At 41.0% G+C, this 25,412-nt stretch overlaps 1 protein-coding gene across 6 annotated transcripts in view; it reads right to left on the minus strand.

Moving 5' to 3' along the window:
* The window catches only part of SH3KBP1 (SH3 domain containing kinase binding protein 1), a 345,258-nt gene that overhangs the window by 216,068 nt on the left and 103,778 nt on the right, over positions 1–25,412 (minus strand). The window contains exon 1 of one of the 6 annotated variants that reach the window (XM_082609980.1): positions 16,184–16,202. The exons of the other annotated variants lie outside the window; for them this stretch is intronic. The gene's annotated coding sequence lies outside the window, so the exon portion shown is untranslated. Of the gene's footprint in view, positions 1–16,183; positions 16,203–25,412 lie in introns of those variants that run through there. 6 annotated transcript variants of the gene reach the window in all.

The following is a 25,412-nucleotide window of genomic DNA, read 5'->3' on the forward strand; positions in this document are numbered from 1 at the left end:
GGTTTGTACCGTAAAACTGAGGCCATCAATAAACTATCGATGCTCCAATGACACTCAAGCTGTTGTTGCAAGGACCCCCGAGTGAAAGGAGAGGGGAATTCACACCATTTCTGTTTCCCAAAGCAGTGTGCTGATCAGACTCTGAGATGGCTTACCCACATCTGGAGGCCAAGAAGCCCCAATAATGCCACTCTAGCAAAAATTCTCTGTGACACATTTAGCAGCCTGCAAACAGCAGCCTCACTGGGCAAAGGCATAATTTGTACACAACTGGAGTTAAACTAGCATCGTCTGTTTTGTGATAAGCGGAATTGCCTGGATGTGGCTGGTAGCCGAGCCCAGTCAGCTACCTCTTTGCCTCTCCCTCTCCCATCCATTACATACTATACAGGTGCTAGAGGGTTGGCTCAGTTGAACCTTAACTTCTTTCAACTAACCAAAATACTACACAGTAAAACATCAGTGAAGGTCTGGTTGGGGGGCCCCTCCCTCCTCTCATCCTTTATGTTTTCTACCAACCTTGACACAAGTTAAGACAGAGGTATCACAGTGGATGGAAAGAACGCTGCTGTGAGTCAAAAAACCAGAACTAGTCCCGGCATCATCATTTATCAGGTGGGTGACCTTGCGGGCAATAGTGAAAGCCTCTAAGCAGCTCTTTTGTCATCCCTAAAAGAAGTCTAATGCTAAATGCTTTGGCACCATCATAGAGGTGTCTTCAGGATTAAAGAGTGAATTGGAGAGTAGTATACAAATTGATTACTTATTGTCATTATTAACGTCATCATTAAATAGTAAGTGCTACAAAAAAAAAAAAGAGATCTACACCTAATAACACAGATGAATGTTCACAGTCAGAATGCTGAGTGAAAGAAGCCAGACCCAAGACATCACACACTGTACAATTCCATTTATGTGAAGTTTAACAACAGGCAGAACTAATCAATGGTGAGCGATCTCAGAATAGCAGTTACCCTTGGGAAGATACTGACTGGGAGGGGTACAAGACAACCTGCTGGGAGAATGGAATGTTCTACAGTTTGGTCTGGGTGATGGTTTGCACAGGTGTACAAACACCTAAAAATTCACTGAGCTGTATTTCTAAGATCTCTGCACTTCACTGTATGCTATTTCAATGTAAAAAGAACAACATAAATGTGTAAACCAGAAGAATACAGATTCTTTTCAATCAAAATGTGCTAATACTTCATCCTAGGAGGTCAAAAACCAGAAAAGCTAGTGCTTGGGTGTTTTAATATTCATCTCAGTGGGTGGAAAGCCTTCTGGGATCAATATTAAGGGGATAAATGGTCAGAACATGCCAGATGCACCCTACCAAGTAGGTGAACCAAGGGGCATCTCATCTAATTGACACAATCAGCTGAGTGGCTCGGCTCCCTCCAAGGCGCCCCTCCTCTCCACCTCAGCTGCTTTCCTCACATCTCACAATAATTCCTTCTCTCCTGCCACCAAGAATACAGGCACACAGAGCAGGCTGGTGCCATTAATACCAGGGGAGCTCGGTGCTGCCCTGACCAGCCAGAAATGCTGGTCCCGGGCTTCCCTCGGCATTAGAGTGAGGCTGGGCAGGGTCCCCTAAAGCTCAGGGCTGACGCACGGCAGGGAAAAGAGGCATCGTTTGTCAGCCTGCCCTCAAGCATGGTCTGTTTCTTTCTGAAGGGTAAGGTTTCCTTTAGAGCTAGATGTGGGTATGGGATCACTAGTACTAGTGCCCCTACACTAGTTCATGGAAAATCTTTCTGCAAAATTACCATTGGCAGGAGATAAAAGGAAGTCACTAAAAACAAACCCTTACCCCAAATCTACTGATCAAGAGAGTTTTGAATAGATACAGAATCCTGGAAGAGCACAGCGCCACGCCCATCCCCGCCACACACATGCATGATATCTTTCTGCCCGCTCTGCACATAAAGGGCAAGTTTAAGAAGCAGCCACCCCATGAACATTCCCTGCTCGCAGAGACTGCTTTCCCAGCATTTGGCTCGCTTCACAATAGGCTAGTTAGTCTCAAAACACCTGGGAAGGCACGGCAAGTATCCAGAAAGTAATAGTAGACACCGAGGAAGCTTCAGCTCTATCTGTAAGACTCCATTTCTTTAAAAAAATACATCTCATTATCACAATTTTTTGTGTGTGTGTGGTACGCGGGCCTCTCACTGTTGTGGCCTCTCCCGTTGCGGAGCACAGGCTCCGGACACACAGGCTCAGCGGCCATGGCTCACGGGCCTAGCCGTTCCACGGCATGTGGGATCTTCCAGGACCGGGGCACGAACCCGTGTCCCCTGCATCGGCAGGCGGACTCTCAACCACTGCGCCACCAGGGAAGCCCCACAATATTTTTTGAAATACCCATGCCGCTGAACCACAAAATGCGCCAAGTTCATTGGAAACAACTGTAAAGAAAATGTAAATAAAATATCTGAAGTAAATATGGCAAAATATGAGGATATGATAAAGCAGAGTGGTGAGCACACTGGTATTTGTTATTCAGTTTCTTTCTCCAATGCTTGAAATATTTCATAACTTCCCCTGAAAAAGTACATAGTGAAACCACATTGATGTCTCATATCACAATGGCTTTCTTACATTTCCAAATTTCATTGCCACTTAGAAAAGTGCTCTGACATATCATCATAAAGACACCTAAGATATTTTCAGCTCAAAAACTAATTTTTAAAGTAACAGGATACCCATTGTTATGTCTCTATGTAAATCTTCAACTGCATATCTACACTATCATATATTTGTAGTATTATCTCCCAAGAATCACCAATAGCACAAGTCCAGGCAAGAGGCTCTTGACCTGCAGGATGGGAATGAATGCTGCAAAGAGCTCAGCCAGTGCTAGATTCTGGACAAATATAAGACCGGCTACCTTCATGTTCCAAAGAGATGACATAGCCTCCTGATGTAAGACACAATTACCTGCATGACAGTCAATGCCTTTATATATGCCCATGCCCTGCTAAACAGCTAGATTATTACCATTGGATCAAAGGGTATCAATACTAACAACTGTTTGTACATGCTTTAGTGAGCACTTAATAAATATTTGTCAAATGAATGGCCAATTTCACAGAATGTTATGGGCAAGATAGCTATCTACAGGCAAGGGGGAGTATTTTCAATTCAGCCCAAACCTATGACAACATGGAAATCTGTATCATCCCTACAATGATACAACTGGTGCTCACTGGATCACAATCAACTTCTCACCTAAGAGGATACAGATCTGGCTTAAGAGTGGTAGGAAGAAGATAGAGTAAGAAAATTCAGGGCTTCCCTGGTGGCGCAGTGGTTGAGAGTCCGCCTGCCGATGCAGGGGACACGGGTTCGTGCCCCGGTCCAGGAATATCCCACATGCCGCGGAGCGGCTAGGCCCGTGAGCCATGGCCACTGAGCCTGCACGTCCGGAGCCTGTGTTCCACAATGGGAGAGGCCACAACAGTGAGAGGCCCGTGTACCGCAAAAAAAAAAAAAAATTCACACAGTGCCTCATTTTTTTACACAAGCAATACCATTTCTTTTTAGACTCTGAATATTAGATATTCAAAATAAATTTACTCATTTAAAAAGTAAACCTTAAAAACACTAGAAGAAAACATGAGAGAAAGATTTTACAATCTCAGAGTGGGAAAGACTCTTTGACACTGACACAGAATCCAGAAGCCACAAAAGAAAGGGTTGATGAATTACAGAAAACTATAAATACAACATAGAAAAAAAAGTTTATCAAGAAAGACAAAAGTCAAAGTGTGAGAATATTGCTTGTTATAAAGACAGGCCTCTTTCCACAAAGTATCAACAAAGAGATCAATAACCCAACAAAAAATAGCAAGTGACAATTCATAGAAAAAAAAGATTCAAACACATGAAAAGATGCTTAACCACGCTCATAAGAGAAATGCAAATTACAGTGGGATTCATCTGACCATATCTGTGCAGTACTCACTACACAGAACAACCCTGAATCCTTTTGGCTATTTTCTTAAATGAAAATTGTAGCATTTACACCTTCTGTGTTAGAATGTTTACACAGCACGTAGCACAGTGCCTGGCATACAACTGGTACTCACACAGAGAATAAGTATGAGAGATACAGAGAACAGCAAGCACAAAACTCTCCAGAAGCTGACAGTCTACATAGAGAGGGATGTAAATAACTTCTTAATTATGAGATACCTTCTTTTCTTGATATTAAATATCATAAAGTTTCTCAGTGGACCTCTCTGATACCCAGTGGATTTCTTAGCCCTACTGATATGCAAGATATAATTTTTATCTGTCATATCGGCAACAATCAAAAACATTGGTAATATAATGTTGGCAATGATGTAGAGAAAGATACCCACTCATAGTTTCCACTGAGAGTATAAACTGATGTATAAATTGGTACAACCTCTGTGGGAAGCAATGTGGCAATTATCTATCAAAATTTTAAATGCCTACACCTTTTGACTCAGTATTTCCATTTCTAGGAATTTAAACTGCAAATACACTTGCACATGTGCAAAGTGGCATATGTACAAAATTAATGGTTACAGCATTGCCTAACTTAGCAAAAGACTGAAAGAATGTAAACGTGTGTCAGTAGAGAACTGGTTCCATGAATCCACACCATGCAACTCTCTCCAAGAATGAGGCTGGTCCATAAGTGCCAATAAGAATATACACCAAGGGGCTTCCCTGGTGGCGCAGTGGTTGAGAGTCCGTCTGCCGATGCAGGGGACACGGGTTTGTGCCCTGGTCCGGGAAGATCCCACATGCCGCGGAGTGGCTGGGCCCGTGAGCCATGGCCACTGAGCCTGCGCGTCCGGAGCCTGTGCTCCGCAACGGGAGAGGCCACAACAGTGAGAGGCCCGCGTACCGCAAAAAAAAAAAAAAAAAAAAAAAAGAATATACACCGAGACGTGTTACTACGTAAAAAGCCTAATAATGTATGCAAGCATTTGTGTGAGTTTGTATGCATGCCTCATTGTGTAATACACAACAACAAAGTGATAACTGAGGCTGCCTTCAGAGGGAGAAACAGGGTGGCTGAGAGACAGGGAAAACATATTTTGCCCCTTTTAATTGGTACCATGTGCCTGTGTTAGCTATACAAAATTTTAACTGACTTAAAAATTAATAATTAAAATGTATTTAGTATTTCCCAATCATTAGACTATTGACTGCCACTTTTTCTGCAAACAAGGGATAAGTTGACACTGCCACCTAATATAATTTGATTATATCATTTCCACTGCTAATTTGAAAGATCCCAACATAACCAGTCACAGTGAGAGCAGTATATATGAACAGATACAAAGCTTTAAAGAAAGCTCTTCAGTCCATATATTCCATCAAGAAGGGAACACAGGAAAGTTAAGATGTGGGAGAAATCATGCCAGGCCCAATAATCAATTGTTTTTTCAATTATTTCATTCAAAATTCAATATTATAGAAATATAATTATAATTAATGGCATGACAACAACCGACAAAGAAATATAAAATGCATATAAAGAGGCGATATTAAATCTTTCTTGTAGTTTTATCATGGGGAGAATACATTCTGCTTTGGTGCCCAGAGTTCAAGTTACAAGAGTTAAACAGTTTGGGATTGGTTAATTATACTCAAAAAGGTTAATTAAACAATGTCAAATTGAGCTCCCCAAGGAGTGGGCACTTTCTCCATCAATCTCTTCCAGAAAAAATTTTAAATGTTTCTGATAGCATCATACCTACTCCATGAAGCAGTACTATCTGAAACACATAAATTATTGGGTGTTTTGCTAGGTAAACAGCTCGCTCTTGAAGAAAAAAAGAAGAAGGGACATCCAAGGTCCAACAGCCATTTCTTCCATCTTTTTTTTCTGTCATCTTTATAACAGCTTTGATGATGATTAAGAGCCTGTGTATCTGTGGCCCTTTGTTGGATTCCCGGCCACAGCACTGACCACTGTATGAGTCCAAAAGTCTCTCTCTCAGCTACTCTGTAAGTGCTTCAGGGGTAAGAAATAGGTCTCACTCATCTTTCATCCCCAGACACTCAATAAATCTTGGCCAGCAGGCACTCAATAAATGTTAGCCACTATCATTAGCTCTATCATTCTTTTAACCATTATTTGAGTACCTACTGTGTCAGATATAAATGAAAACAGTACATGCATCTAGCTGAATGTTAATTTTTACAGTCACAACCACTTGTAAGACTAATAATCTAATGGAAAAATACAAGGCAATCTACCTGAGAAAGACTTCAGAGTAATGCTCGTAAAGATGATCAAAGAACTCGGGAGGAGAATGGATGCACAGAGCAAGAAATTAGAAGTTTTTAACAAAGAATTACAAAATATAAAGAAAAACCAAACAGAATTAAAGAATACAAAAACTAAAATGAAAAATACACTAGAAGGAATCAATAGCAGATTAAATGAGGCAGAAGAACAGATCAGTGAGCTAGAAGAAAGAGTGGTGGAAATCACAGCTGGTGAACAGGAAATAGAAAAAACGAATGAAAAGAATGAGGACAGTTTAAGACACCTCTGAGACAATATCAAGCGCACTAATATTCACATTATAGGGGTCCCACAAGGATAAGAGAGAGAGAAAGGGCCTGAGAAAATATCTGAAGAGATAATAGCTGAAAACGTCCATAACCTGGAGAAGGAAACAGTCACCCAAGGCCAGGAAGCACAGAGTCCCATACAGGATTAACCTACCAAGGAATACACCACGACACATTGTAATCAAAATAACAAACATTAAAGATACAGAGAGAATATTAAGAGCAACAAGGGAAAGCAAGAAATAACATACAAGGGAACTCCCACAAGGCTATCAGCTGATTTTTCAGCAGAAATTCTGCAGACCAGAAGGAAGTGGCACAATATACTTAAAGTGATGAAAGAGAAAAACCTACAACCAAGAATACTCTACCCAGCAAGGCTCTCATTCAGATTTGATGGAGAAATCAAAAGCTTTACAGACAAGCAAAAGCTAAAAGAATACAGCACCACCAAACCAGCTTTACAACAAATGCTAAAGGAACTTCTCTAGGCAGAAAAGAAAAGGCCACAACTAGAAACAAGAAAATTACAAAATGGAAAAGTTCACTGGTAAAGGCAAACAAACAATAAAGGTAGGATATTATCCACACAAAAAGCTAGTAGGGAGGTTAAAAGACAAAAGTAGTAAAATCATGTGTATCCACAATAAGCAGTTAAGGGATACACAGAACAATTATATGTAAAATATAAAATCAAACATAGTAATCATGAGGGGAGGAGAGTACAAATGCAGGGTATCTAAAAGGTCTCAGAAATTAAGAGATCAACAACTGAAAACTAGTGCATAAAAATATAGACTCCTATACAAAAACCTCATGGTAACTGCAAAACAAAAATCTATAAAAGATGTGCACACAAAAAAGAAAAAGGAATCCAAATATAACAGTAAAGATAGTCATCAAGTCACAAGGGAAGAGAACAAAAAAAAAGAGGGGGAAAAAGACCTACAAAAACAAATCCAAAACAATTAACAAAATGGCAATAGGAACATACATATTGATAATTACCTTAAAAGTAAATGGCCTAATTGCTCCAACCAAAAGACACAGACTGGCTGAATGGATACAAGAACAAGACCCATATATTTGCTGCCTACAAGAGACTCACTTCAGATCTAGAGACACATACAGGCTGAAGTGAGGGGATGGAAAAAGATATCGCATGCAAATAGAAGTCAAAAGAAAGCTGGAGCAGCAATATTTGTATCAGACAAAACAGACTTTAAAATAAAGACTGTTACAAGAGACAAAGAAGGATGGTAGATAATGGTCCAGAGAAAATCAATAAGGAAACACAGGCCTTCAATGACACATTAGACCATATGGACTTAATTCATATTTATAGAGTATTCCATCCTAAAGCAGCAGAATACACATTATTTTCAAGTGCACATGGAACATTCTCCAGGATAGATCACATGCTGGGCCACAAAGCAAGCCTTGGTAAATTTAAGAAAACTGAAATCATATCAGCAAAAACAGCATGCTTTTATCAGCAAAAAAGCGTCTTTTCAGACCATAATGCTATGAGGCTAGAAATCAACTACAAGAAAAAAACTGCAAAAAACACAAACATGTGGAGGCTAAACAATATGCTACTAAACAACCAATGGATCACTGAAGAAATCAAAGAGGGATTCAAAAAAATATGTAGAGACAAATGAAAATGTAAACACAATGATCCAAACTCTATGGGACACAGCAAAAGCAGTTCTAAGAGGGAAGTTTATAGCAAAACAAGCTTACCTTATAAACAACAAAAATCTCCAATAAACAACCTAACCTTATACCTAAAACAACTGGAGAAAGAAGAACAAACAAAACCCAAAGTTAGTAGAAGGAAAGAAATCATAAAGATCAGAACAGAAATAAATGAAATAGAGAGTTTAAAAACAATAGAAAAGAACAATGAAACTAAAAGCTGGTTCTCTGAAAAGATAAAGAAAATTGATAACCTTTAGCCAGACTCATCAAGAAAAAAAAAAGGGAAAGGGCACAAATCAATAAAATAAGAAATGAAAAAGAAGTTACAACCAACGTCACAGAAATTCAAAGGATCATAAGAGACTACTTCAAGCAACTATATGCCAATAAAATGGATAACCTAGAAGAAATGGTCAAATTCTTAGAAAGGTATGATCTCCCAAGACTGAACCAGGAAGAAATAGAAAATCTGAACAGACCACTTACCAGTACTGAAATTGAATCAGTAATTTTAAAACTCCCAACAAGCAAAAGTCCAGGACCAGATGGCTTCACAGGTGAACTCTACCAAACATTTAGAGAAGAGTTAAAACCTATCCTTCCTAAACTATTGCAAACAATTGCAGAGGAAGGAAGACTTCTGAACTCATTCTATGAAGCCACCATCACAGTGATACCAAAAGCAGACAAAGATATCACACACACAAAGAAAGGAAATTACAGGTCAATATCACTGATGAACACAGATGCAAAAATCCTCAACAAAGTACTAGCAAACTGACTCCAAAAATACACATAAAGGATCATACACCATGATCAAGTGGGATTTATCCCAGGGATGCAAGAATTTTTCAGTATCCACCAATCAATCTATGTGATACACCACATTAACAAACTGAAGAGCAAAACCATACCATCTCAATAGATGCAGAAAAAGCTCTTGATAAAATTCAACATCCATTTATGATTGAAAACTCTTCAGAAAGTGGGCATAGAGGGAACATACCTCAACATAATAAAGGCCATAAATGAGAAACCTACAGCTAACATCATACTCAATGGTGAAAAGCTGAAAGCATTTCCTCTAAGATCAGGAACAAGATGCCCACTCTCACCACTTTTATTCAACATGGTTTTGGAAGTCCTAGCCACAGCAATCAGAGAAGAAAAAGAAATAAAAGGAATCCAAATTGGAAAAGAAGTAAAACTGTCACTGCTTGCAGATAACATGATGCTGTACATAGAAAATCCTAAAGACACTACCAGAAAACTACTAGAGCTCATCAATGAATTCAGTAAAGTTTCCTAGAGTAATGGAAATAAAAACAAAAATAAACAAACGAGAATGAATTAAACTTAAAATCTTTTGGACAGCAAAGGAAACTATAAACAAAATGAAAAGACAACCTATGGACTGGGAGAAAATATTTGCAAACGATGTTACTGACAAGGGATTAATTTCCAACATATAAAAACAGATCATACACCTTAATATCAAAAAAGTAAACAACCCAATCTAAAACTGGGCAGAAGACCTAAATAGACATTTCTCCAAAGAAGACATACAGATGATCAACAGGCACATGAAAAGATTCTCAATAGGGACTTCCCTGATGGCACAGTGGTTAAGAATCCACCTGCCAATGCAGGGGACATGGGTTCAAGCCCTGGTCCAGGAAGATCCCACATGCCATGGAGCAACTAAGCCCGTGTGCCACAACTACTGAGCCTGCACTCTAGAGTCCATGAACTACAACTACTGAAGCCCGTGTGCCTAGAGACTGTGCTCTGCAACAAGAGGAGCCACCGCAATGAGAAGCCTGCGCACCACAAGGAAGAGTAGCCCCCCCTCACCGCAACTAGAGAAAGCCTGTGCAGCAACGAAGACCCAATGCAGCCAAAAATTAATTAATTTAAAAAAAGATTCTCAATATCGCTAATTATTTGAGAAATGCAGGTCAAAACTACAATGAGGTATCACCTCATACCAGTCAGAATGGTCATCAGTAAAAAGTCTACAAATAACAAATGCCTGGAGAGGGTGTGGAGAAAAAGGAATCCTCCTATGCTCTTGGTGGTAATGTAAATTGGTGCAGCCACTATGGAGAACAGTATGGAGGTTCCTTAAAAAACTAAAAATAGAGTTACCATATGATCCTGAAATCCCACTGCTGGGCATATATCCAAAGAAAACTCTAATTCAATAAGATACCTGCACCCCAATGTTCATAGCAGCACTGTTTACAATAGCCAAGACATGGAAGCAACCTAAATGTCCATCAACAGATGAATGGATAAAAAAGATATGGTATATATGGTGTAAGATATACACCATCTCTTCTCTACCATATCTACAATATTCCATTGTGTGTGTGTCTGTGTGTACACACACACACACACACACACACACACAATGGAATATTACTCACTCATAAAAAAGAATGAAATAATGCCATCTGCAGCAACATGGAAGGACCTAGAGATTATCATATTAGTGAAGTCAGTCTTAAACATAAGACCTGATACCATAAAACTCCTAAAAGAAAATGTAGGGAAGAAAATCATCAATACTGGTCTTGGCAATAATTTGGGTACAAACAACTAAAGAAAAAAATGGGACTACCACTCAAAAGTTTCTGCAACACAAAAGGAACAATTAACAAAATCAAAAGACACCCTACATAATGGGAGAAAAATTCTGCAAATCATATATCAGATAAGGGGTTAATCTCCAAAATATATAAAGAACTCAGTCAACTCAAAAAAAGAATCTGATTTTAAAATGGGCAGAAGAACTAAATAGACATATCTCCAAAGAGGACAACAAAATGGCCAATAGACACATGAAAAGATGCTTAACATAGGGGAAATACAAATCAAAACCACAATGAGATACCACCTCACACCTGTCAAAATGGCTATCATCAAGAAGACAAGGGACAACAGGTGCTGGCGAGGATGTGGTAAAGAGGGAACTCTCATACACTGTTGGTGAGAATCTAAAGTTGGTCCAACCACTATGGAAAACAATATGGAGGTTCCTCAAAAAATTAAAAATAGATCTACCATATGATTCAGCAATTCTACTTCTGGACATATACCCAAAGGAAATGAAAACAGGATTTCAAGAGATATATTCACTCCCATATTTATCACAGCATTATTCACAATAGCCAAGATTACAGAAACAACCGAAATGCCCTTTAGTAGATGAATGGATAAAAACTATGTGGTGCATATACACAATGGAATATTATTCAGCCATGAGACAGGAAGATATCCTGCCAGTTGCAACAAGATGGATAGACCTTGAGCACATGATGCTAAGCGAGATAATTCAGACAAAGACAAATACTGTATGATATCACTTATATGTGGAATCTAAAAATTCAACAAGGTCCTACTGTAAAGCACAGGGAACTACATTCACTCTCCTGGGATAAACCGTAATGGAAAAGAACATATAAAGAATGTACATATGTGTATAACTGAGTCATTTTGCTATACAGCAGAAATTAACATTATATTGTAAATTAACTATACTTCAATAAAAAATAAATTAAAAAAATAAAACTAAAAAAGTTAAACCTATAAAAAACAGAGAGTAAAATGATGCTTGCCAGGGGATAGGGGGTGGTGATAAGAGTGACAGTGTTTAAGGGTACAAATTTGTAATGAGAAGTAAATAAGCCATAGAGACCTAATCCATAGTATAATGAATACAGACAATAATACTGTACTATAATTATATAATGTGATAAATATCGCTACACTGGCCACCATATTACAATACACAAATGTATCAAAGTAACACGTTGTACACATTAAACTTACACAATGTTACACATCAAATTTATTCAATTTTTAAGAGGGGGAGTGCTGGGTGAGGACTGACTACTGGGCAGTCCTGTAGCCAAGCCTGACAGTTACAGCTCCGCCCACAAACCGTGTACATTCCTAATGCTGCCCTTCCCTTGCTCCAAAAGGTCGACTTCTATAAACTGCCATTTAAAAGAGGAGAGACAAGGAAAATGACCATAGAGTAAACTTCCAGAAGGGACTAGTGTGAGAGCCAACGATTTGAAAGCCACTCCCGAGTAAAGAAATCCTTGAATTTTTACCAACAAAAAAGCACCTGTTTACTGGTTGTTGAAAGATTGTTTACACACATTTCCATCCAGGATCACTCGATTGTCAAGAATACATTATTCCAAGCCTGTGACAAAACAATGTCATTTCTTGCTCATTTCCTGATTAAAGCTTTTAGACAGCTGGGCATTCTCATTTCTCAGAGCTGTAGGGAGCTATGCAAATTTCCACGCAGCAACTCCAAGATCATTAATCTAAGGAAAGCATGTGCCAACAGAATACCAGATTTTATGTTGTTTCAGTAAAGAGGAGGAGGGGCAGGTTAATCTAATTACCCTGTGTGTGGTCACCTGACTGGTTAACAAAAAGATCAAATGCTAAACTGTACAATCAGCAGAAAACTGCTAAGTAATGAGGCATTTCATATTACAAAAGGAGTGGGAAGAGGGGGGTGAAATTCTTACATTTCTTGGAAACAGATACTGTAGCAATAAAAATAATCATACCAAGCTTACAGGAATGATAGGTGGAGCATTTTAATTATCACAAGGAGTTAGAAGCATAACTATAAATCAGCCTCTCTCTCTCCCACCCACCCACCCCCCAACACACACACGCACACACGCACACACGCACATGCACGCGCACATGTGCACATGGCACACACAGTCAGTAAGACTGGAAGATACTTCTAGCAAAGGATGGCTAACTAGGGCCGAAGTCATCAGCAACGAGAAACAGGCGGGCACTCATAATTAGACTCACTGTACAGCCATGACCACGCATTTGGCACTCAGGCCCCACTTCTGATATTTCTCTTTCCATTAAGGAGCAGCTGGGCTTGGAAAGGTAGCGGCACTGGCTCAGGAAGCTGACACTTCAGTTCAAGTTCTGGCTCTGACACTGCTGAGGGCGTAATGTTTGGTGCCTCACTTTTGTTAGCTGTCAAATGGGAGATTAAAATATTCTGAAGACCAAATGAGATCTTGTGGATAAAGGCACAGCCTCTGGGTCCCAAGGTTGTCAGGCTCTGATTATCAGCAGGAGAGGGAACCCCACCCACCAACCTGTACAGGGCCAGGTACTGAGTGGTGATGAGTATTAAAAGGGAAAAACTTCCTAGTATAACAACTCCTAAGTGCGGCTGGTCTGGCAGAAGTCTCAAAAATGTATTTCCAGGACTTCCCTGCTGGTGCAGTGGTTAAGAATCCGCCTGCCAATGCAGGGGACAGCGGTTCGATTCGTGGTCCAGGAAGATCCCACATGCCGCAGAGCAACTAAGCCCATGTGCCACAGCTACTGAGCCCACGCACCACAACTACTGAGCCTGTGCCCTAGAGCCTGCACGCTGCAACTACTGAGCCCACGCGCCACAACTACTGAAGCCCGTGTGCCTAAGCCTGTGCTCCGCAACAAGAGAAGCCAATGCAATGAGAAGCCCATGAACCGCAACGAAGAGTAGCCCCCGCTGGCTGCAATTAGAGAAAGCCCACGCACAGCAACGAAGACCCAACACAGCCAAAAATAAATCAAATTAAAAAAAAATTTTTTAAATGTACTTCCATGCGCTCTCTCTCAGAAAGCTATTAGGAAGTGTGTTCTACCAAATCAAGTGAGTAAAATGAGAGAGAGAAGGACCCAGGACCCAGGGTAGGCAGTAATGAGGGAGAGGTGATGGGGATTTCCTGGCTGACCACCAGGCAGTAGCTTCAAGAGCGACCAGTTCAGCTGGAAGGCACTGGTACTTTTCCAGGCAGGGGAGGGGAGGAGGGGGGGGTACAGGGATGGAGTGAGGCGGTGGGGGAGAGAGGTAGGAGAAGAGTTGGATATCCTAGGACAACTCAACAAACAAACAAAATTATTATCTCTAGGGAAAATGACAAGTTATATAAGGAAATTAATTACAGTATATTCACGCTTCAATAAATGTCAACATCGCTATAGTAATGAAAACATTAAATAGAGATTAAACCAAAACCTACGATGTGAGCACATACAAGGAGGATGGCATATGGGGGTGGTGGTGAAAGAGCTAAATTCTTCAACTACCATCATAGGTAACAGATAATGTCCTATAAGTGACAAAGCAAGAGATAGTAGCACTTGCCCATTATTTAGAAGTAGAGCAGCAAATACTAGAAACAACAGCTCGAACTGAAGAGTGATTGTGTGTTAAAAGTAAGACAAGGACATGAGAAGGGACAAGGAGCTGCTGTTTACCCAAATAGGAGTTTTAAAGCATATACACACACACACATACACACACACGTATATATTATACACAAATATTATACATATACATTATATATACCATAACTTTGATTAAAAAGTTAACAATTTTAGAGGCATACATGCTTGTCCCCCCAAAATAAATCAAACAGTAAAAGAGGGTATAAAGCAAAAGGTAAAGGTATACCTATTCCCTCGAAAAATCTCATTCCTCCTCCCCTAGGAACCATTAATGAGTAGTCTGCGTGTGTGTGTGTGTGTGTGTGTGTGTCCCCAGGTGCATCCCTACTTGTTTTTAACACAAATGGACTCATACAATATGCAGTGTTTCCTTTGTTGAAGCAGCAAGGAATCCAACTCTAGAGTATACCAGTATCAGAGTGGACGATCTGGCTGTGAGGGAAAGGAGATTACAGAACATGGAAGTCTGACCAATCAGAAACACCCAGATTAAAGGGTGCTAAATCAGAGCTGGGAGCAAGGGGAACCTGGGGAAATGGGAGGGTGGGAAATCAGAGGGCAGACACCTCCCTGGGGACATGCGGACACTGCCTCTGCCTTCCACTCCCCCAGATGGACGCATGGGGAGCCACGTGTTTGTCACCATACCGTAAATGGAAGTACACCCACTGTCACCGCTGGCTCTCTGGCACACTGATGGAGAAAAAGACTTGTGGCACATGAAACTTCGGCTGTTTCTAAGGTCTGGCAGAATCTCCACTGCCACGTATGCCGTGGGGGCTCAGCGGGTAGAGACTGGAGCATAAAATATACACCTCACGTCAATATATACCTCACCTGCTCCTGCCCTGAGGACATCCCCCTTCTGCTAAGTTTCTGTATCTTTGGCTGGTTAAATGGATAACTTATCTGAACCTGGGGCTGAAGACAGTCCTCTTTCCTCCAGGATATAACCCACATAAAACCATGTAGTTGTCTCTAGTCTTCAGCAATTACAAACAACACTACGTCAAGCATCACTGTGTCTGTGACTTTGCACACATACACAAGTGTAATTAGGGACAAATTCCCAAAAAGTGAAAGCTCTGGGTCAAACATTTGGTGCATCCTTACTTTTAACAGATCAGTTAAAACTGGCCTCCAAACAGTTTGTCTCAATGACACTCCCACCAACAGCATGGAAGAGCGCTGGTCTCTCCATACTGGGTATCTTTAAACTTCTTAATGTTTGCAGTGTGTTAAGAGAAATGATATTTAATTTACATTTCTTTAGTTAGTAAAAATAAGGTTGATGAGCTCTTCATATGCTTACCATCCATTTGACTTTCTTTTCCTGTGGTGTCCTAGATTTAACTCTATGGCATTCAGGACACAGTAACAGAAGAATAGAAGAAAGGGCATGCAACATCACTTTTAAATCCTTTTGCCAAGGTTATTAAGTCCCAACTATGTGCCAGGCCCTTCATCATGCAGTGGGGTTCAAGATGGCCCCTGATCTCCAGGGCCTCACCACCTAGCAAGGCTGGAACCCCAAGTGGAGTGGGTATTCACACCAGCTCTTAATCACCGGGTGACCTCAAACGAGGTACTAACCTCCCTGAACGGAATAGTCCTCATACTATTTTCTTACCAACAAAGTGGATTTATTCTCTTAAAGTTCTGGAGGTCAGAAGTCCAGAAACTGTCTCACTGGGCTAAAATCGAAGTGCCGGCAGGGCCGAGTTCCTTCTGGAAGCTCTAGGGGAGATGGTTTCCGTGCCTTTCCCAGCTTCTGGGGGTTGCCTGCATTCCTTGGCTTATAGCCCCTTCCTCCACCTTCAAGGCCAGCAATGTAGAATTGTCAAAGCTCTTTCTTTCTGATCTCTGCTTCTATCGTCACAGACACTGATCCTCCCACTTCCCTCTGTTTTTTTAAATTTTACTTGTGGTCAATTACACATAACAAAATTTACCACCTTAACCATTTCTAAGTGTACAGTTCAGTAGTGTTAAGTAAGTTCACATGGTGTGCAACCAGTCTCCAGAACTTTTTCATCTTGCAAAACTGAAACTCTGTACCCACTAAACAACAACTCCCCACTCTTCCCTCCCCCCAGCTCCTGGTAACCACTGTTCTACTTTCTGTCTTTAGGAGTTTGACTACTTTAGATACCTCATATAAATGAAATCATACAGTATTTATCTTTTTGTGACTGGTTTACTTCCCTTAGCATAATGTCCTCAGGGTTCAACCACATGGTAGCATGAGTCTTCTTCTGAATAGTATTCTATTGTATGGATATACCACATTTTGTTTAGTCACGTATCCACTGATGGACATTTGAGTTGCTTTCACCTTTTGGCTATTGTGAATAATGTTACTATGAACATGGGTATATAGTATGTTTTTGAGACCCTGCTTTCAATAATTTTGGATGTACACCCAGAAGTAGAATTGCTGGATCATACGGTAATTCTATTTTTAATTTTTTGAGGAACCGCCATACTGTTTTCCATATTTACTGCACCATTTTACATTTCCACTGACAGTACACACGGGTTCCAATTTTTCCACATCCTCACTGGTTCTTGTTACTTTTTTGTATAGCAGTCATTCTAATGGGTGTGAGGTGATTTCACTGTGGTTTTGATATGCATTTCCCTAATGATTAGTGGTGTCAAGCATCTTTTCATATGCTTATTGACCAACTGTAAATCCTCTTTGGAAAAATGTCCATTTAGGTCCTTTGTCCATTTTTAATCAGGCTATTTGGGGGGGAGGGGGTTGCGGTTGCTGAGTTATAAAAGTTCTTTATTATTCTGGATATTAACCCCTTACCAGACATATGATTTGCAAATCTTTTCTCCCATTTCATTTTATTTTCACTCCGTTGATTGTGTTCTTTGATGCACAGACGTTTTTAATTTTTATATAGTCCAATTTATCTATTTTTACTTTTGGTACCTTTATGCCTCCCTCTATAAGAACCCTGGTGATTTTAATCTCCCTATCTTGAGAGCCTTCACTTAATCATAGTTGCAAAGTCCCTTTTGCCACATAAGGTAACATATTCACAGGTTCTGGGGATTAGAATGTAAATGTCTTCTGGGAGCCATTATTCAGCCTATCTCATCTTTTAAATGAGAATAATGGCAGTATATAACTCAAGGGTTGTTACGACAACTAAATAAAATAATACATGAACTGAGCTTAGAACAATGCCCGGTAAATGTTAGAGGTTATTATAAAACAATACAAAGTGCTACAGGAGAGTAAGGGTACGGGTAAGAATAGAAGCTGGGGCCATTCATTCTGCCTGGGGAGAATGAAATGCCTTCCCAAAAGGGATAACATACCAATTTGGTGATAAGAAATGAGTAGGATTTGGAGGGTCTGAAAAGGGAGGCCAAAAGGGAAAATTCTGAACTTTCTTCCACATTCTTACATTGGCATTAACACCTCAGAAATCTTGTTTCTTTCCCAAGAAGCCACATATGCTTTCAGACAGGAGCTACACGGTGATTGATACACATATATATGTATATGTATATATACTTTTTAATTTCCTTATTTATTAGGAAACAGCTGAATTTCTGAGTCTCTCTTTAATAAACAACTCACAAACTTTCTCCCAGCAAACTATTTTTAGAGTAGAAAGGGATTTTTTTAAAAGGGCCGGCAGCAGCTCATATTTATAAAATCTGTCCTTAAAGCTTAAAAATTGATCTAAAAATTTGGTGACAGCCCTGCCCCACCCTCATCCCTCAACACCAGAAAGGCAGGCACAGCATGCTTGAGACTCTGGGTTTTTAAAGCTCGCCTCTGCTTGGCAGCTCTTCTCCCTGGAGTGTTCACAGTAAATAGCAGGTGGATGCAACAATGAAGGAAAATAATCTCTGTTGCAGTTATTCTCGTTTCTCCTTTCATATATGCTGGGAAGCTGCAATAATTAACTGCCTGAGATGTTGAACAATTTCTCAACTTGCCCTTGTCCTCTCATGATCAACCTTCTCTCTGCCCCCACCACTGATAAGAGAAACTTAGCTTTGGTTCCAGCAGAGCTCGGTATTTCTTCCGTGGAGGTTAATTTGCTCTGAACCCAGGGCACGCTGGGGAGCCCAACAAACGAGCCATGTGGTTTTCGGTCACACGTAGGAGACGTGTCGATAACAATGCATCGTACTTTTATCAATTTTCCAACTGACTGCAATCAAACACGAAACACATAGACACATAAAACACACATGCCACATGGTTGCAATTTATGAGATTTTTACCCAGCCACAAACACAGATGCAGAGAACTGCAGGATTTATTATCCTCCTGAGCCATCTTGTTGTTCTCCGTCCATTTGGGCCAATCAGCTATAACCATGCCAGCTCAATAATAAAAGGCACCGCCAAAAGGTTCAATACACAAAGGGCATGCTGGTGACTCTGTTTTAAGGCTCCATGATATGTTGGAGGGGAAAAAAGCACACGGTAATACGTAGGGTTCAACCAAAATTAACAGCATCATTTTATAATTCATACCCCCACCTTATAAATGAGAGATCTGAACTCAATACATGTTATCCATGACCCCAGTAATCGCTCAGAATGAGGCTAAAATCCATCCAACGTAACTGACTCAGCCCCATAACCAAATAGCATGTATCATGGGCATTCCCAGACGCACGGAACAATTTTGGCTGGCATCTGTCTTAGAGCTTGGACAATATGAGCAAAGAATTGTGTTCTCCTTGAAGGTAAAGAAACATAAACATACAAAATACTTATTTGTGGTGTCTATGTTCGGAAGAAACAGAATATGCTGAATTTTCAACATGAAATAGATGTTCACAATAGGAAGATTAAAATGAAGCCAAAGTGTTCCAAGACTGATACCCAGTGCTGCATTTTCTGATGAGTAATCCCGTGGCCTGATTTATGAGTCAACGCAGGAGTACAACATTAATTATTTCAGACACTTTCAACATCCACAAAAGCCTAGATGTGACTGTTGAAGGATTCGGGTTGAAATGTCAGAGAGAACTCAGCATTTTACATCTTGTTTTCCTGTCGGCCCAAGTTCAGTACAGAGTTTGTTAATTAGTAAGATCCATGTAAAGTTTCCTATCTTGAAAATAGATAAACCTCTTGTTAAGTAAAAAGAGGCTCTCCACTCTATTTATAATTTGTTTTCATTGCAAATAATCACTGCATGTTTTTGCTCCCTTTCAAATCAATATTATTATTGATTTACCATCACTTGGCAAACAAACAGAAGGAAACAAAAGTCTTAACTACTTTCTAGGCAAAAACACCCAAAGCCACGGTGCTATTGTAAGGCTGACGTTACTCATGACATAAATGCCAAAATGCACATGGGGCACTTCATGTCTTTCTCAAGTAGAAGATGTTTAATACAGTGTGTGCTTGTAATAAGTCAAAAGATTGAACTCTCACATTCTAACGTGAGCATGGAGTAATAAAGATAAACAAAACCCCTAGGAAAGTCTCCAAACAAGGCAGCCATTGGCTTTAATCTTCTCTCTAATCGATATTATGAAGCATTTCTAAACAGCAGATAAGACATACAATATCATATAATCAGAGATCAAAATCCAGAATGTTATCCTTTCGAAGTTCTTAGGTTGAAATCCAACTATGAAAATAATCTCAGCCCGCAATCCTCCTCGCCCACTTAAAATGTAAACATACAGTATAGACCAAAGTTTCTGACCCTGGGATTCATGGACAAACATCTAAATGTTAAAATGGGCAGAAGTTATGAATAACAGTTCACCAGAGAAGAACTACATATGGTCAACAGACATATGAAAATATCAACTTAGTAGTAACCAGAGATGCAAATATCAAACAATGAGATACACTGCAGGAGACACTGAATTTGTAAGGGAGATTCTAACCAGGGAATGGGGAATGGAGCCTTCTCCTATGCTACTGGTGGCAGTCCAAGTTGGCACACTTTGGCGAAGACCAGTTGGCAACAGGGATCATATGTCTTGGGGAAAAAAACGAAGCAAAAACCACTCATGCTCTAAACCCAGTAACTCGACTTACAGACACTCATCCAAGGGAAGTATTTGCAGATGTGCTCAAAGGTGGATTTAAAGGATCACAATTTGCTCTTTATGAAAAAATTAGAGCAATCTAAGATATTAACAATTGGGACACAATGAGGTAGGGCTTTGTGTTTTCAAAGTTGACTACTGAGAGTAGTCGGGATGCCTAGGACCCCTCAAAGGCTATGGGGAGGGTAACCATGGACCGTGACCTTGAGAGGATCAGCCTGGGTTCCCCACCCCTGCCTCAATGGTACGGCTCTGCTTCCATCTGACTTGCCTTTGAAGAGAGGGTTCTGCAACTTCAGAAAGCTTGCAAAACATTACCAGTGTTGTAGAAAATGAAGTGATACTATGTTAAACTTAAAAATCGGTTACAGTGAAGACTTGGTATCCAGGTAAAATGACGTTATTTCTTTTAAGAGTGTATCTTTTTAGTGCACTACTTTTAATTTTTTTCCTTTGCTAAGCATTTGTTTTATTTTAGTTGTTTTATTTATTCTAAAAATAAAAATATTAATAGTTTTGAATACTTTAAAAAATTGGTCACAATGTTGTTATGTGTATCTTACCACAGTTAAAACCTTTTTTAAAAAATTGGTTGCAAAATACCACCTACAGTATGATCCCATTTTTGTAGAAAAATAATACTTATCCATGTTTAAGACAAATGACTGGAAAGTGAGAAAGTGAACTCTCAACCATGGTTATCTCTAGAAGGTGGGATGAAGATTATTTACATCTCACGTTCCTTTCTTCATTTTATAAATTTTAAATATGTACATTAAGAAAGAAAATACCTGTGTTTGTGGTAAAAAAAAATTAAAGAAATTCAAAACACTGATTAAAGTGGAAGAGAAAAAGAGGGAAAATAGCTCAGGAAAGTTACTCAAATTATTTTTGATGACAGTGTCCTTTTTAACACTCAAGGTTATTACCGACAATAAGAGAGTCCCTTCTGCTTCCGAGAGCGATGTTAGGAGAAATCCATTGCTAGTGGTGAACTCAAACAGCTGAAGAGCAATCGTTCAATAAAGGGGGTTCCCAGTCACCTCTAACAGCTTTGGGAAGCTTTGGGACCGTCAAGGCAGAAGCAAGGGGAAAAAAATGGAAGGAGAGAGGTCAAAGGAAAGACAGCAATCAGAAAACTCAGGCCAGAACAGCTCGGGGCCAGTTTTTAAATTTTCAAGGGGAAAATTCTAGACATAATAAGGGATATTTTCTCAGCTTCCTGAGTCACCACCCACACTCCCTCATTTCCTCTCCTTTGCAACACTGAACACTGAACATGAAAATTAATGGGAGCTGTAATAATGACTCCCAGGAGGAACAGTTTCTGCAGAAGAGAAAGTCAAAGAAAGCATTCAGAATTCTGGGAATATCCCATGGAGATGGGTGAGGGTGAAAGCAATGCAAAATGAGAAGTGCAGGGTGGTTTGTCAGGGAAAGGGTGGGGCAGGGGGGTGTGAGCTCCAAATTACACACAATTCCGAAACTTCCAGCTCTCTCCTCCTCCTCACCTTCCCCCCCACCCCCATGACAGGTGCCACATGACCATGAGGAAACCTGCTCACCGGGTGGGGCTTTGTGGCACACCTATTTTTGTCTGCTTGTAGCATTTTTTGCACTGGTCAGAAACCAGATGTGGCTTCGACTCAGCCCAGCTCACTCTGCCTGACAAGAGTTCCTGGAGCAACCTATTTACTCCAGAAGAGAGAGAGAGACCCACACACAGACACACAGAGGCACAGACATACAGACAGACACAGACCCACAGACAGTCACACACATAGAGATGGACACAGACACGTACAGATGGACACACACAGACACACACAGATAGACACAGACAAACAGGCACAGACATACAGACACAGACATGTATAAAGAGAAATATAGACAGACAGACAGACAGACACACACACACACACACACACACACACAGATACACAAAGAGCAGAGACACCCAGAAGAAGAGATCCTTCAGGCCCCAGAGGCGATCCATCATGAAGGTAACCTTAATAGCTGTGTTTCCTTCCTCTCTCCACCTCTAGCTTACCAAGTTGCCACTCATTCTAGGGGCTCCTTTGTCCTAGATCACAACTCACTCCTTGGAATTCTACCTCATTTCCAATTATTCAAATTGAGCAGAAAATGTATTTTTCTTTTCTCTAACTGTAAAGCCACAGGGTCAGGTGCATATCTGAGTCATCCACATTCACTCGTCTTCTTTTGCCTGCTGCTTTCACAGATGTCAGCTCCTATCTCTGAACTCAAATGCAAATTTCACCAAGCAATTCGCAGTCCTGTGCGTGCGCACACACACATCTATGCGAACCATCATTTTCAGAACAGCTAAATGAACATCCAGGGAGGGTCTGGACCGGCGTTTCCTCCCCAGGCCCCAGCTGATGGCACTGCCATGTGAAAGGCATGTGGCTTTGGGGAGCGGCTTATGTCCTGAGAACACCCTGTCACCCAGTGCTATTCTTCTGTACAAAACAGAGTTAGCAGCTGTTCGTCAGCATTCGCAAAGCCTACATGACTTGAAGAGGCAGAATCCTGGGAAATCAGTCACTGTCGCCAAAGTCAAATGGTCCTCATGGATCAAAAAACATATCCCCATAGTCCTAACTGTACGGTCTTTTTTTATTGTCTTTTTAAGGGGTTTGACCCTGATGTTATCTTTTTCCCATTTTCTGCTATAAATAAAAGTGCTTGATTTCCTACTCTGTAGTGTGTGGTTTGGTTTTTACATCCTAACTTTTATAAACAACCATTTGAGCAAAGTGAAAAAAATTTTCAGTGTATACCCTTTTGGTAATCTTCAGAGATGCTAACTTGTTAACCTCTTAAACCTGAGGAAATTCTAGTTCATACTGTTTTCCCCAATAAACTGAGAAAATGTTTAAAACCTCCAAAAACGAATCTTCAACTTTACATTTTAAAAGCTATCTTCTCGGGCCTCCCTGGTGGCGCAGTGGTTGAGAGTCCGCCTGCCGATGCAGGGGATACGGGTTCGTACCCCGGTCTGGGAGGATCCCATATGCCGCGGAGCGGCTGGGCCCGTGAGCCATGGCCGCTGGGCCTGCGCATCCGGAGCCTGTGCTCCGCAACGGGAGAGGCCACAACAGTGAGAGGCCCGCGTACCGCAAAAAAAATAAATAAATAAAAAAAAAATAGAGAAATCCAGAAAGGTCCTGGCTAGAAAAAAGTAATAATTGCAGAGGCCATCCTACTTTGCAAAGCTAGACCTCAAAACACACCAGACCTGCCAAGAGGCCGTCTGAGCGGTGCTCCACCCGGGCTTCTGAAGGAGGGGGCGGTGAGGAAAGCCGACAGCTGAACAGCTCTTCCCCCACTCCCCTCCCCGAAAGCCTGAAGCCAGTGCCCAGCCAGGCTCCCTCCGTTCCTGTCAGCCTGGCTGAGGTAAAGCACCACGCCACTGGCAGAAGCTCCGCCATATGCCAGGAAAGGGACAACGTCACGGAACCAGAGAAGGGTTTCTTTTCTTTCACATTCACTTGGCTTCTCAACGATTGAAATATTGGTTAGGCTTGATTTTCTTCCAATTAACTGCTCTTATTCAGCCTATAAGTCTTTTGGGGAAAGTTTCACCTCACATTTTCAACTACTGACTTAAACATCATGCCCCATTCAATGCTGCTCATGAAATATTAGCGCTGTATCTTAAACCGACATGCGTGCTTACTCGAAATCCTCATTACTGGGGGAAATTTAGTGCAATTAACTCCAAATAGAAGAATTAGCTGTATTAGTCAAGTGTTGATTCTGGTCCATTAATAAACCACGCAACAAATCAGTCCTTGGTCTGCTCGGAACACCTGGGCCCTTGATGGTGCCGTTCTGTGGTTTAGGCACCTCTGCTCCACATTTACTCACCTTTTCCAGAGACTCACTCACCCCGATCTGTGCTTCTTAATGACCCAAAGGCACGGAAGACCTGGCTTAAATGGCCTTAAAGAAAATTACGTTCTCAATTATAGCTAGGAAAGTATCTTAGCAGCTGTGTTTTCACTGAAACAGCTATAATATCAAAAGATTTGCAAGCTCCCTCACATTTATTATCCCCCATCGATATTTAATAATTTCACTCTCAAGCACCGCAGCCTAATTTACCCCTTGCACACTGGCAGCAACAAGACGGTATCCTTCCCCCACAGTGTCCTCGCGGGGCTCAGCTGATATTTAGCAGCAACATGATCAGCCCAAAGGATGAGACAGAGCGGGCCAAGAATTCATCCCCCCGAAAAGGACTGATTTAGCTGTTTCCGTTCAGTTTACAGAAAATGAAGACCTCAGAAGACACTTTCTTCAAAATGATCTAAAGTCAGAACTCTCAAAATACCACACACTTATAACTGGTCACACTTCCTCAGGGTGGGAGCTGGAATCCCCCTGCTGTTGGAGGGAGTCTGATGCAGAAATGTTTTCTGACCAGGGCCTGCAGATCCCTGCTCAGGTGGTCTAGCAAGAAGATGCTGGGGGGCTTCCCTGGTAGCGCAGTGGTTAAAAACCCACCTGCCAATTCAGGGGACACAGGTTCGATCCCTGGCCCGGGAAGATCCCACATGCCATGGAGCAACTAAGCCCGTGCACCACAACTACTGAGCCTGCGCTCTAGAGCCCACGAGCCACAACTACTGAAGCCTGCGTGCCTAGAGCCCATGCTCCACAACAAGAGAAGCCACTGCAATGAGAGGCCCGCACACCGCAACGAAGAGTAGCCCCCGCTCACTGCAACTAGAAAAAGCCCGCGCACAGAAACGAAGACCCAACACAGCCAAAAAT

This window comes from Mesoplodon mirus, assembly GCF_964341445.2.
Source record: "Mesoplodon mirus genome assembly, chromosome: X".
NCBI classification, from domain to species: Eukaryota; Metazoa; Chordata; class Mammalia; order Artiodactyla; family Ziphiidae; genus Mesoplodon; species Mesoplodon mirus.